The sequence below is a fragment of the Carica papaya genome, chromosome 6, assembly GCF_054855325.1.
Source record: "Carica papaya isolate Zhongbai chromosome 6, ASM5485532v1, whole genome shotgun sequence".
NCBI lineage: Eukaryota > Viridiplantae > Streptophyta > Magnoliopsida > Brassicales > Caricaceae > Carica > Carica papaya.
The window spans coordinates 17,272,926-17,283,363 of NC_142314.1; the positions used below are offsets into that span (position 1 = coordinate 17,272,926).

Below are 10,438 nucleotides of genomic sequence, written 5' to 3' on the forward strand. Positions count from 1 at the left end.
ATGAATTTTAAAAACATGACATTCGAATATAGAGGTTCTGGGGTGTTACACACAACAATAATAACATAATCATTAGCAATACACATTAACTCCAATAACAAGGACCAATCCGGCGCTAAAATAATTAGAGCTTAAATGAGTTCACTTTTAACTTGCCAAAAGCACATAAACATTATTCGTTAAAATCAAATGATGCATCTTTAATAAGTAATTGATACATGAGTTTAGCAATTTTTGAAAAAGCCTTTTATGAATTATTGATAAAGGCTTGTATGCCTGAGGAAGCTCTTCACTAGCTTCACAGAATTAGTTGGGGGGTAGTCTCTCAATAACTTCAATCTTCGCTCCATGCACCTTTATTTCGCTCTTAGAAATTCTATGCCCTAATATAATACCTTCTTGTACAATAAAGTGGCATTTCCCAATTCAGCACGAAATTAACTTCTTCACATTGCTGTAATACTCGATTAAAGTTAGCAAGACATAACTCAAAAGAAGAACCAAAATCATAAAAATGATTCATAAATACCTCAATCATATTATGAAGTATAGATGTCATACACCTTTGAAAAATTGCAAGTGTATTACATAATCCAAATGACATCCTTCGATATGCAAATGTACCATATGGACATGTAAAGGTAGTTTTTTCTTGGTCCTCGAGTGCAATCAGAATTTGGTAATACCCTGAATAACCATTTAAGAACAATAGTAACCATAACATGGTAATCCCTCTAACATTTGGTCTATAAAGGGTAAGGGAAATTAGTCTTTCTAGGTGGCTTTATTTAACTTCTTATAGTCTATGCACACACGTCATCCTATAACTGTTTTAGTTGGGATTAATTCATTTTTTTCATTGGCGATTACAATCATGCCCCTCTTATTAAATACTACATATACAGGACTTATGCACTCACTATATAAGATTGGGTAAATAATCTCTACATCCAAGATTTTAAGCACTTCAGCCTTGATTACATCCTTTACTTGAGGATTTAACCTGTATTAATACTCAATAGAAGGCTTATAATTATCTTCCATTAAAATATTGTGCATGCAAAGGGAATGACTAATACCTTTTATATCATTTATACCCCAACCTATGGCCCTAATCCTTTTCCTACGAACACAAAATAAAGACTCTTCTTATTCTTTATCTAAAGAATCAGAAATAATCATAGGAAGAGTGGAGTTCTTACCCAAATATGCATACCTTAAATGTGAAGGTAATTGTTTCAACTCAAGTTTGTGTGGCTCCTCAATGGAAGGTCTCTTGATGTACACACCTTTTTCCAGTTTCTCACATATTGCTTTGTTCTCTTCTTGATCATTCTCTTCAATTAATTTACTTGCTCCCTTGCCATCAAGGTCTCTCTTGTCTTAGTGAGACTTTTGGACAAACACTAATCAATTATATCAATATTAAAATAATTAATTTATTTTCAAATGAAATTTTGAAGGCACTAAAAATACTAGAAGTTACCTGTTTGTCACGAACTCGCAATGTTAACTTATCATCATGCACATCAATCAATGTTTTACTCGCTTCAAAAAAGGGTCTTCCAAGTATGAATGAAACTTCTCTATCAACTTCCATATCAAAAACCATAAAGTCGATAGGGAATATGAAGTTCTCCATCTTTACTAGCAAATCCTACACTATTCCTAAGAGGTATCTCACTGATCTATCCACTAATTGTAATGATACTGTTATGGGCTTCACCTCGCCAATACCTAACTTTTTGAACATACGATAAGACATTAAATCAATATTAGTATCAAGATCATAATGAGCTTTATTAAAATCAAAATTATCAATATTGCAAGGTATAGTAAAACACCCTGGATATTTCACTTTAGGATGTTTGTTTTGAATTATGGCACTGTATTCCTCGGTGAGCATAAAAGTCTAATGGTTTTCCAAGTTCCTCTTCTTTGCTAGAATCTCTTTAAGAAACTTCATATAACCTGGCATTTGAGTAAGAGCCTCTACAAAAGGAATATTAATGTGAAGTTTTTTAAATATATCGAGAAATTTAAGGAAATTCTTATCTTTATTATGCATTTTAAGGCATTGTGGAAATGGAATGGGTGGCATATAGGGCTTGAGGACATCTGGTTTCTTCTTCTCTTCTTTTTTCACCTTCTCTTTCTCAACCTTCTCCTTTTTTATTCCCTCATCCTTTATTGGATCTTCCAACTACTTCCCACCCCATCAAGGTGATTGCCTTGACATATCCTTTTATATATGTCTTAGTGTCACTCAGCAAGGTATCTTGAGCTCTTCCATTAATCATGCTTACCAATTGGCCCGCTTGAATTTTCAAGTTCTTAATTAGTCTTTACTTGTTTTACAACATTAATTATTTATTCTGAATGACTACTTTAGTTTTCATTGCAAAATCTATTGTGTTCTTGTGAATAGCTGTGATCTTATTTTTAAATGAAGGCTTCTTTTCTTAAGACTGAAATCCTGGGGGAGGCCCGACTATATTATGCTAATTCCTCCATGAAAAATTAGGATTATTTCTCATTCCAGGATTGTATGTGTTGGAGTATGGGTTGTATGACGGTCTACCCTATCCTACTACAAAGCTCAACTTCCCCTTATGTCCATGGAAATGATCTTCAAATAAACCCTGTACATGATAATTAACAATGTTAACACTCTTTTGATCAATTTTCTTAAGTAAAGAATTAATTTTTGTATCAAGAGCAGTTAAAGCATTGATCTCATATAATCCAATATTTAGTTTGGTTTAAAGTCTTTTTGTTGGCCATTGATAGTTGTTCATGACTATCTTTTCCAATATTTCATAAGCATCTGTGGACTTCCTCATCAAAGCACCTCCAACAGCTGCATTAATTGTGACCCTAGTTTGTTGGCTCAATCCATTGTAAAAGGTTTGAACCAATAACTACTTAGGCAATGCATGGTGAGGACATCTTCTATCAACTCCTTGAGCTGCTCCCACACCTCATACAATGTCTCTCCATTCATTTGATAGAAACTTAGATATCATTTCTCATCTTTGCAGTTTTAATTGGTGGGAAAAACTTAGCCAAAACTTTTTGAGGTAGGCCTTCTGATATAGTAATTATATCTATAGGAAGATAATGCAACCAATTTTTAGCTTTATCTCTTAAATAAAAAAAGGAAAAGCCTGAGTCTAATTGCATCACTAGAAACACCAGCACACATAAAAGTATCACAAATTTTTAAAAAATTAAATAGATGCACGTTTAGATCATCGTTTGGTAAACCCCTAAATTGAATTGAGCTTTGGATCATCTGAATAATAGTAGGTTTGATTTTGAAGTTGTTTGCATTGACATTAGGTCAAACTATGCTAAACGAAGCTCTTATAAAAGAAGGAATAACAAATTTCCTGAGTATTCTCGTTCAAAATAACCATAAGTCATTCATCTTTTTCATTTTCAGCCATATCTAATCTTACTTGCCTATCTGCTACTAATCGCTCTCTTCCTTCTTGTGAGCAGATGAATGACTAGGGTGTAATTTTTTCCATCTCTGGACTTATAGGAAATAGTTATGCATTGTTTGATTGGCTCATATACCAACTGAAAACAAGAAAGAAATGGTATAATATGCTTACAAGAAAAAAAAAAATTGTACTTAAATTAAAAAAGTAAAATAAAATTCTAAATTAATAATAGAACCCTTTGTATTGATATTGATACCGATAATACCCGGCAACAAGGCCACAAACTTGATGAGTGAATTCGCAAGTACACGAAATCATTTAAGTAATAAAATGATAAGTAGAGTATCGTTTCGCAAGAATTGTGTATCTAAGTATTAAAATTGTAGAAATTCTATTATTATCCAAAAATTGAAACTAGAATTATAAAGGAAAATTTTAAAAAGACTTAATTAAAATAAAATAATTAAATAAGACAACTATCAATGTAAACACACAAAAATAATTGATTTTACTTGAATCTTGGGTACACTCAAATTTTAATTTTGCAATCAATTTAATTTAGTTTGTAATGGTTAAACTATCTTAATATACTTTTGGTTTCCTTCCTGGTATTCCCTATATCTATTAATTAATAACTACTAACTTTTTATAGCAATTATTAGTTTAATTCAATTAAATTTTTATAATTCAATTAATTCACGTTAACTTTACTATATTACTCTTGTTCAAATCGTAATTGATGTTTAATAATATGTGTTTAATTAATAGAATTTCACTCCTGCTACTCTAAAATCATAAATCACAAATAAAGTCATGAGTTGGTCAATTTCTATACTAAATTAAGTTCAATATTATTAAATAACAACCAGAAGAAAGCTAAAAATTAAACCTCAAATGTACCTTTGATTCGGGCTACATCAATCATTCTTAAGAAGAAAATTTAGTTAAACTTGGTGGATTAAATAACACTAATTATCATTGAGAAAAATATAATCATGCAATAATTTAAAATAATTGTCTAAAAAATTCCAAACATTAACATTCAAGTTTCATAAAAAAATTCCTAAAAAGTTTTACCCAAAATATTCAAATCGAAAGTAAAATTAAATAACGTGATTAATTTTTTTCTCAACTTCTCTTTGTTGTTCACGTCTGCTTCTATTTTCCTGCTTCAGCTGCGCTGCTGCTCTTTGTTCGCGCTCCGGCTATGCTCGTCTACTTCTATGATTTTGCTATATAATCATATTTGCTCTCCTCTTTGCTCATGACTCTGGATCTCCACCAAGCTTTATAATCTTTTCTACATCACCTGTTGGTCGTTGCCTTCTGCAAGTTGTTGTCTCTCTCCCTCTCTTTTTTGTAGGCAGAAGGAAGAGAGGAGATAGGGTTTCCACATGTCGCTGCTTTTTTTTTCAGCCTCTCTTTTCCCTTTCAGCCGACTCTTTTTCCTCTTCATATGCGTACACGCCTTTTTCTATTTTTGTTATCTTTTTTTAATTCTTCAAAATGTTGTCGTCTTGATCATTGTTGGCTTATGGTTCCTAGTTCTCCAAATGATGTCGTTTTGGAGAGTAGAAGCTAGGTTTTAATGGATCTGGGTTTTTTGCCTTCTTCTTCTTTTTCTTCCTTTCTCTTTAACTCTTTTTTTCTTGTTCTTTTTCTCACCAAAGCATCTGCATCACAAATTTTTACTCTTTAATTGCTTTTTAACTCATCATTTATTCCAAAAATTCTTCAAAATTTGAGTAGAAATAATCTAAAAAATATGATCAAAATACAATACATCAAATGATAGGCTTCAAATGGAGTTTGATTCATAGCAGCCCTTATGGTAAATAGATTCAAAAATAAATTAATGTTGTTATAGTTTCAGCCTAAAGTTGATTGGAAAGTCCCTTCGCTTGTGACATACTCACTGCCATCTCCACAACAATTTGATTTTTTTCACTAGATGATACCATTTTGCTCTAGAGTGTCAACTCCCTTTGAATGCCACGCTCTTCACAAAAAAGATTAAATTTTGTGGACAAAAACTCTCCATCTCTATTGGTGTGAAGTACTTTGATGTGAGTACCACTTCCGTTTCACAACCTTAACTTTAAAGTGCTTGAATTTTTGAAATATTTCTGACTTATTTTCTAAAACATAAACCCAACTCATACGAGTACAATCATCAGTAAAGAATAACAAATAACGACTTTCACCCAAAGATGCAATATGTATAGGTCCACATAAATCAACATTTATTAATTTAAGACATTTTGAAGTTCCCCAACCATTGCCTACTAGAAAAGAGTTTCTACTTTATTTTCCATAGATATACCCTTCACACAACTCAATCGAATTAATTTTTGTTAGCCTAAAACCATACCTTAGTCACATTGCAATTTCAGGCCTTTAATATGTTGATGCTCGTACTGAAGATGCCATAATTGCAAGTCATCTAATCTGATAGCAGCAAGAACCAAATCCTGCACACTTGAGGCTTGCAACAGGAACATCTTATTTTAAGTCGTGTTGACATTGGTCATCATCTAGCCTGATTTCTTGTTTCCAATCACACATACACCATCCTTAAATAATATTGAATAACCTCCATCCATTAGTTTTTCAATATTTAATGAATTATTTCCCAAATTAGGTATAAAATTACACATTATGCAGGACTTTAACTTTACCATTGCTAGTTTTAAGTATCACAATGCCTTTCCCCTCAACTTGAATTTCTTTTCCATTTCTAAGTTGAACCTTCACCTTCTTTGTTTCATCAAGCTCTTTGAATAAGGATCTTATGTCAATTATGCGATCTAAATAGCCAATATCTGCAAACCACTCATTACTTGAAGTATTATTAATAGCAAAATGAGCCATAAAAGCTTACTTTCTTCTATGTTCTCTTATGTATAATTTACTTGTTGATCTTTATACCAACAGTTAGCTTTTACAGGGTCATATCTCTTGTAATGATAGTACTGAATGTCCTTCATGTGTTTGTTTTGCTCTCCAGACTGCCTTTGTTGCCCATTAGATCGACCTCCACCTCTACCTGACCCCAGCCATGGGCACGAAATCCTCTTCTTCCTCGGCCTTTACTTGCTGAAGTTTCACCTTCTCCAGCTTTATAAGTTGCCTCCACTTGAAAAGCTTGTTTTTCGATCTTTCCAAGTGATCAATTAATTTTAGCTCATGTGTTTGCAAAGACCCCATTAAAATATTGACAAATCCTTTGATGCTTCTGGCAATAACTAAATGGTCAAATTGGAAGTCAAGCTTCTCAATATCTTTTCAATAATTGTTTGGTCAGCAACCTTCTCTCCATAAATCACATTTGACTGACTATTGTCATGGTTATGGACAAAAAATTAGAATCGATTTCTCCATTTCTCATGACCAAGTTCTCAAAGTCACGTAGAAGTGATTGCAATTTCATCACGATCACCTTTGAATCACCTTAAAACTCCTTATACAGAATCAACCAAGCCTACTTTGATGTCTTTCCATAAATCACATTGGAGTCTTTCCTCTTGTTGTCCCTTACTACGTTTTTTTTCATCTGGATCTGCATAGCCATGTTCTACGAAGTCCCAAAAATCTTGAGATTTGAGTAGAGTTATCATTCTTATACTCCAAAACTTATAACCTTCTCCCTTAAAAATGGGAATGAGTGGTTGTGCAGCATTTATTGAATCACTATTACTTGCCACGACTTTTTTGTTTCACTCACCTCACTTGTTTATCTCCTTATACTCACTCGATATTTTGGCTCTGATGCTAAAACTGTTGCAACAATTTGAGAAACAGAGTTTTAAGGAAGAGAGATTCTGTAGATCAAGTCCACACAAAATTGCAGAAACTAGTTGCTACCCGCTACATTATTCCAGAACTGAACATGCCTTTATATAGGCTTGCAACTAAACTAAAAGGCTAAAATCCTCATATAATCTCTACAAATTCTGCCACTAATAACAAATTAACAAAAATAGAAAAATAAGGAAAATTATTCTACATAAAATTATGAAAATATCAATAAAAAAACTATTCTGCATAAAATCAGTAAATATATGCAACATATTTTTAACTAATTCTTAAATCAATCTTTAACATGTTCCATGTAGTTGCAGCAACTTTGCATCAACTGTGAGTTCATCTAAGCCCCTTTCTTTAACATAAACCTGATAATATCTAACCTAGTTTTTAAATATTTAAGGAAAAAAAAAAAGAAACAAGACAAAGAATAAGAAAAATAACTAAAGAAGAGGAGATCAGCTGTTGATGTTGAAGAAAATGATTGTCACCATTGAGTATTGAAGAATAGGAAACAATGTTTATTTTGAATGTCGAATATGAGAAAGAAGATGTTATTAAAGTATAAAGAAGAGGAGATACATGGTTGCTATTAAGTTTTGAAGAAAAGGAAGAGGTATAAGAAGACGACGTCTAAGAAGAAAACGTACTGTTAAGAGGAATAGGCAATGGCTAATGTTGAGAGGAAGAGGCAATAGCTGATAATAATAAAAGACACCAGTTAAAGAGGAAAAGGCGAAGACTATTGAAAAGAAGAGATAAAAGAGGAGATTGAAAATTAGGGTTCTTATTTTACTATATATATGCTTAAATATTTAAATTTATATTAACATTACTTGAATAAGTCTTCTAAGAAACATAACAGGAAAATTAAAATAGGAAATGGAGCATGAACATATCATGGGAAAAAGGCAAAATAGAAGAAGAATGGAAGATATGATGTGTTCAATGCAATAATGTCTTTGTAAGTATATAATTATAATTTTAGCTCTTTTTGTGGATATTAAAAATAATTTGAAATTTTTTTAAAAAAAAATATTTTTTAGTATTTTGCATGAAAAATAATTTAAAAATAATTTTTTAAAGAATTTCATGTTAGAAAGAAAATTTTTTAGAACAAAATTTGCAAAGTTTTTTTATCAAGTCATGGAATGTGTTATAAAGTAACACACAGTTTTCATACATAAAAATTGCATAGATAATGTGATGTGTGGTGGAGTAACATAGTTTTCACACATGAAAAGTCAGTTAAATCATGTAACATGATATAAAGCAACACACAATTTACATATGTAGAAAGGTTGATGGTGTCACATGTTTTGGTATATACAAATATATATTTTGTGATTTATAAAAGAGGTTGGTGGAACTCTCGTTTGAGATAAACATTTTTATTAGCTAGATACCTTATTATCTAGCTATTATAAGAGATTTACTAAAAATAGTGGAAAGCTCAAGATATTTACTTGAGGAAAGAACGCATTATGTAATTATTTTTAATTTGTGATTTACGAATATAGGATGTGACATCCCAAAAGCTAATTACGGCATGTGGGTGTCAGATACAAAAATAGAATAATGAGTATATGATAAAATTATATGCAACATAACATATTAATACAAATTTCTTACAAATATATATGAGTTCCAATTACATACATATAACTGAGGCCCAGAAGTGGTTACAAAATACAAAATCAAAAGAGAGCCACTTCTTTCACTATGCTATTGGATTCATCAGAGTGTAGAAACAATCATGCACTCAAGTTTTGTGGATCCACGGGATCCTCATAAACTTCAATAGGTAAGTCAGCTTGCGGTTCCTCATTTTCTTCCTCATCTGGGGGGGGAGGGGAAGGGATGGAAAGAGTGAGTTACATATGCTCAGTAAGGAAAATATTATTTAAAAAACATCATAAGATTTTAAAGGGTGCATTATTCTAACATAAATACTTACCATTTGGCTACTTTGTAAACTTATCTTATATTATGAAAATAATTTATTTATTAGAGAAAACATTATGTTAATATAATCAAACAAACACATCACACCATATAATAGAGAAAATTAAGTAAATCATGAAATGCTCAGATTTTTGTGTCATGCTTCGTGAATTCGTTACAACTTTCATCTCTGAAGGCAACAGATTTTCAACTACCCATGTGAAATGACCAAATCAAATACAGATAACGGCAATTTGCTCATGCACATTTCCGACTTACTAAACTATGGTACGATCTATGACCACGGTCGTACCGACTATAGTAGTCCTATTAGATATTCTATAGTCACTATAGTATTTAGTCAAATGTGACCCCTAATAGATATTTACGTCACCACTCTCGTTAGAGGGTATGTCGTCATCCACAGGGAACGGTTCTCTTACATCTTTTCAGACTAGATGGGGGAGGAGGAAACAAATACCCCAAATAGGGTTAAGAGAATAGATACCCTTCAGAGATAAAAAATTTAACGAGACATTTGATGCATTATGCACGTCAATACATATACATACTTCGGACTATTCATGTTTCATTCCACTTTTCTCTTATTTTTTGTTTCTTTTATTTTTTTAGTAACAATACCGACTTCATATTATTTTTATTACATACAAATCATCAAGGATCTATAAATCACATAGCATGCTTAAAATCAAGCACAATTCAGCTTATTAGACCTATAAATGCAAAAGCATGCAAAATAGGAAAAATTACAATTCTCATATTTAATAATTTTTATTTTATCTAAAAATATCCCTTAAGATGTTTAAAGAGATACTAAATTCCTTACCGAAACCTTGATAATTTCTCTTTCACTATTCTTTTTCTCTTTTTTTCCTTCTCTCTCTAGATCACTCTCTCTCTCTTTCTCTCTCTCTCTCTAATTCTTGAAAAATAGAAGAATAGAAGTATGGGGAAGAATGGGAAGGGAAAACCCTATTTAAAAAAATTATGAGTCGTCAGATTCGTGCCAAGTGGCAAAATCTAGTGAAGAGAGAGAGGAAAAAGACACTGGCACGAAAATGAGGGAGGATAGTGTCTTTCGCCGGTGGCAGTTGTAGCGCCCGGGAAATTGAAAAAAAAAAAAAAAAAAAAAGGGCCACGTCTGCAGCCACGTCAGCAGTCCCGGCCAACCGGGACCTGCCACGTGGCAAGACCACGTCGATCTGGGGCGGGCCACGTTG

General features: G+C 32.2%; 1 long non-coding RNA gene and 1 other non-coding gene across 2 annotated transcripts; one reads left to right on the forward strand and one right to left on the reverse strand.

The window, feature by feature from the left end:
• Positions 1–2,931: 2,931 nt before the first annotated feature.
• Positions 2,932–3,036, forward strand: LOC148253355 (small nucleolar RNA R71). The gene has a single exon (XR_015812966.1). It is a non-coding gene; the product is annotated as a small nucleolar RNA R71 (small nucleolar RNA).
• Positions 3,037–4,407: 1,371 nt separating this feature from the next.
• Positions 4,408–8,055, reverse strand: LOC148253356 (uncharacterized). The gene is made up of 2 exons (XR_015812797.1): positions 5,821–8,055; positions 4,408–5,122 (listed from the first exon to the last, which is right to left on the reverse strand). It is a non-coding gene; the product is annotated as an uncharacterized LOC148253356 (long non-coding RNA).
• Between the last annotated feature and the right edge of the window lie 2,383 nt (positions 8,056–10,438).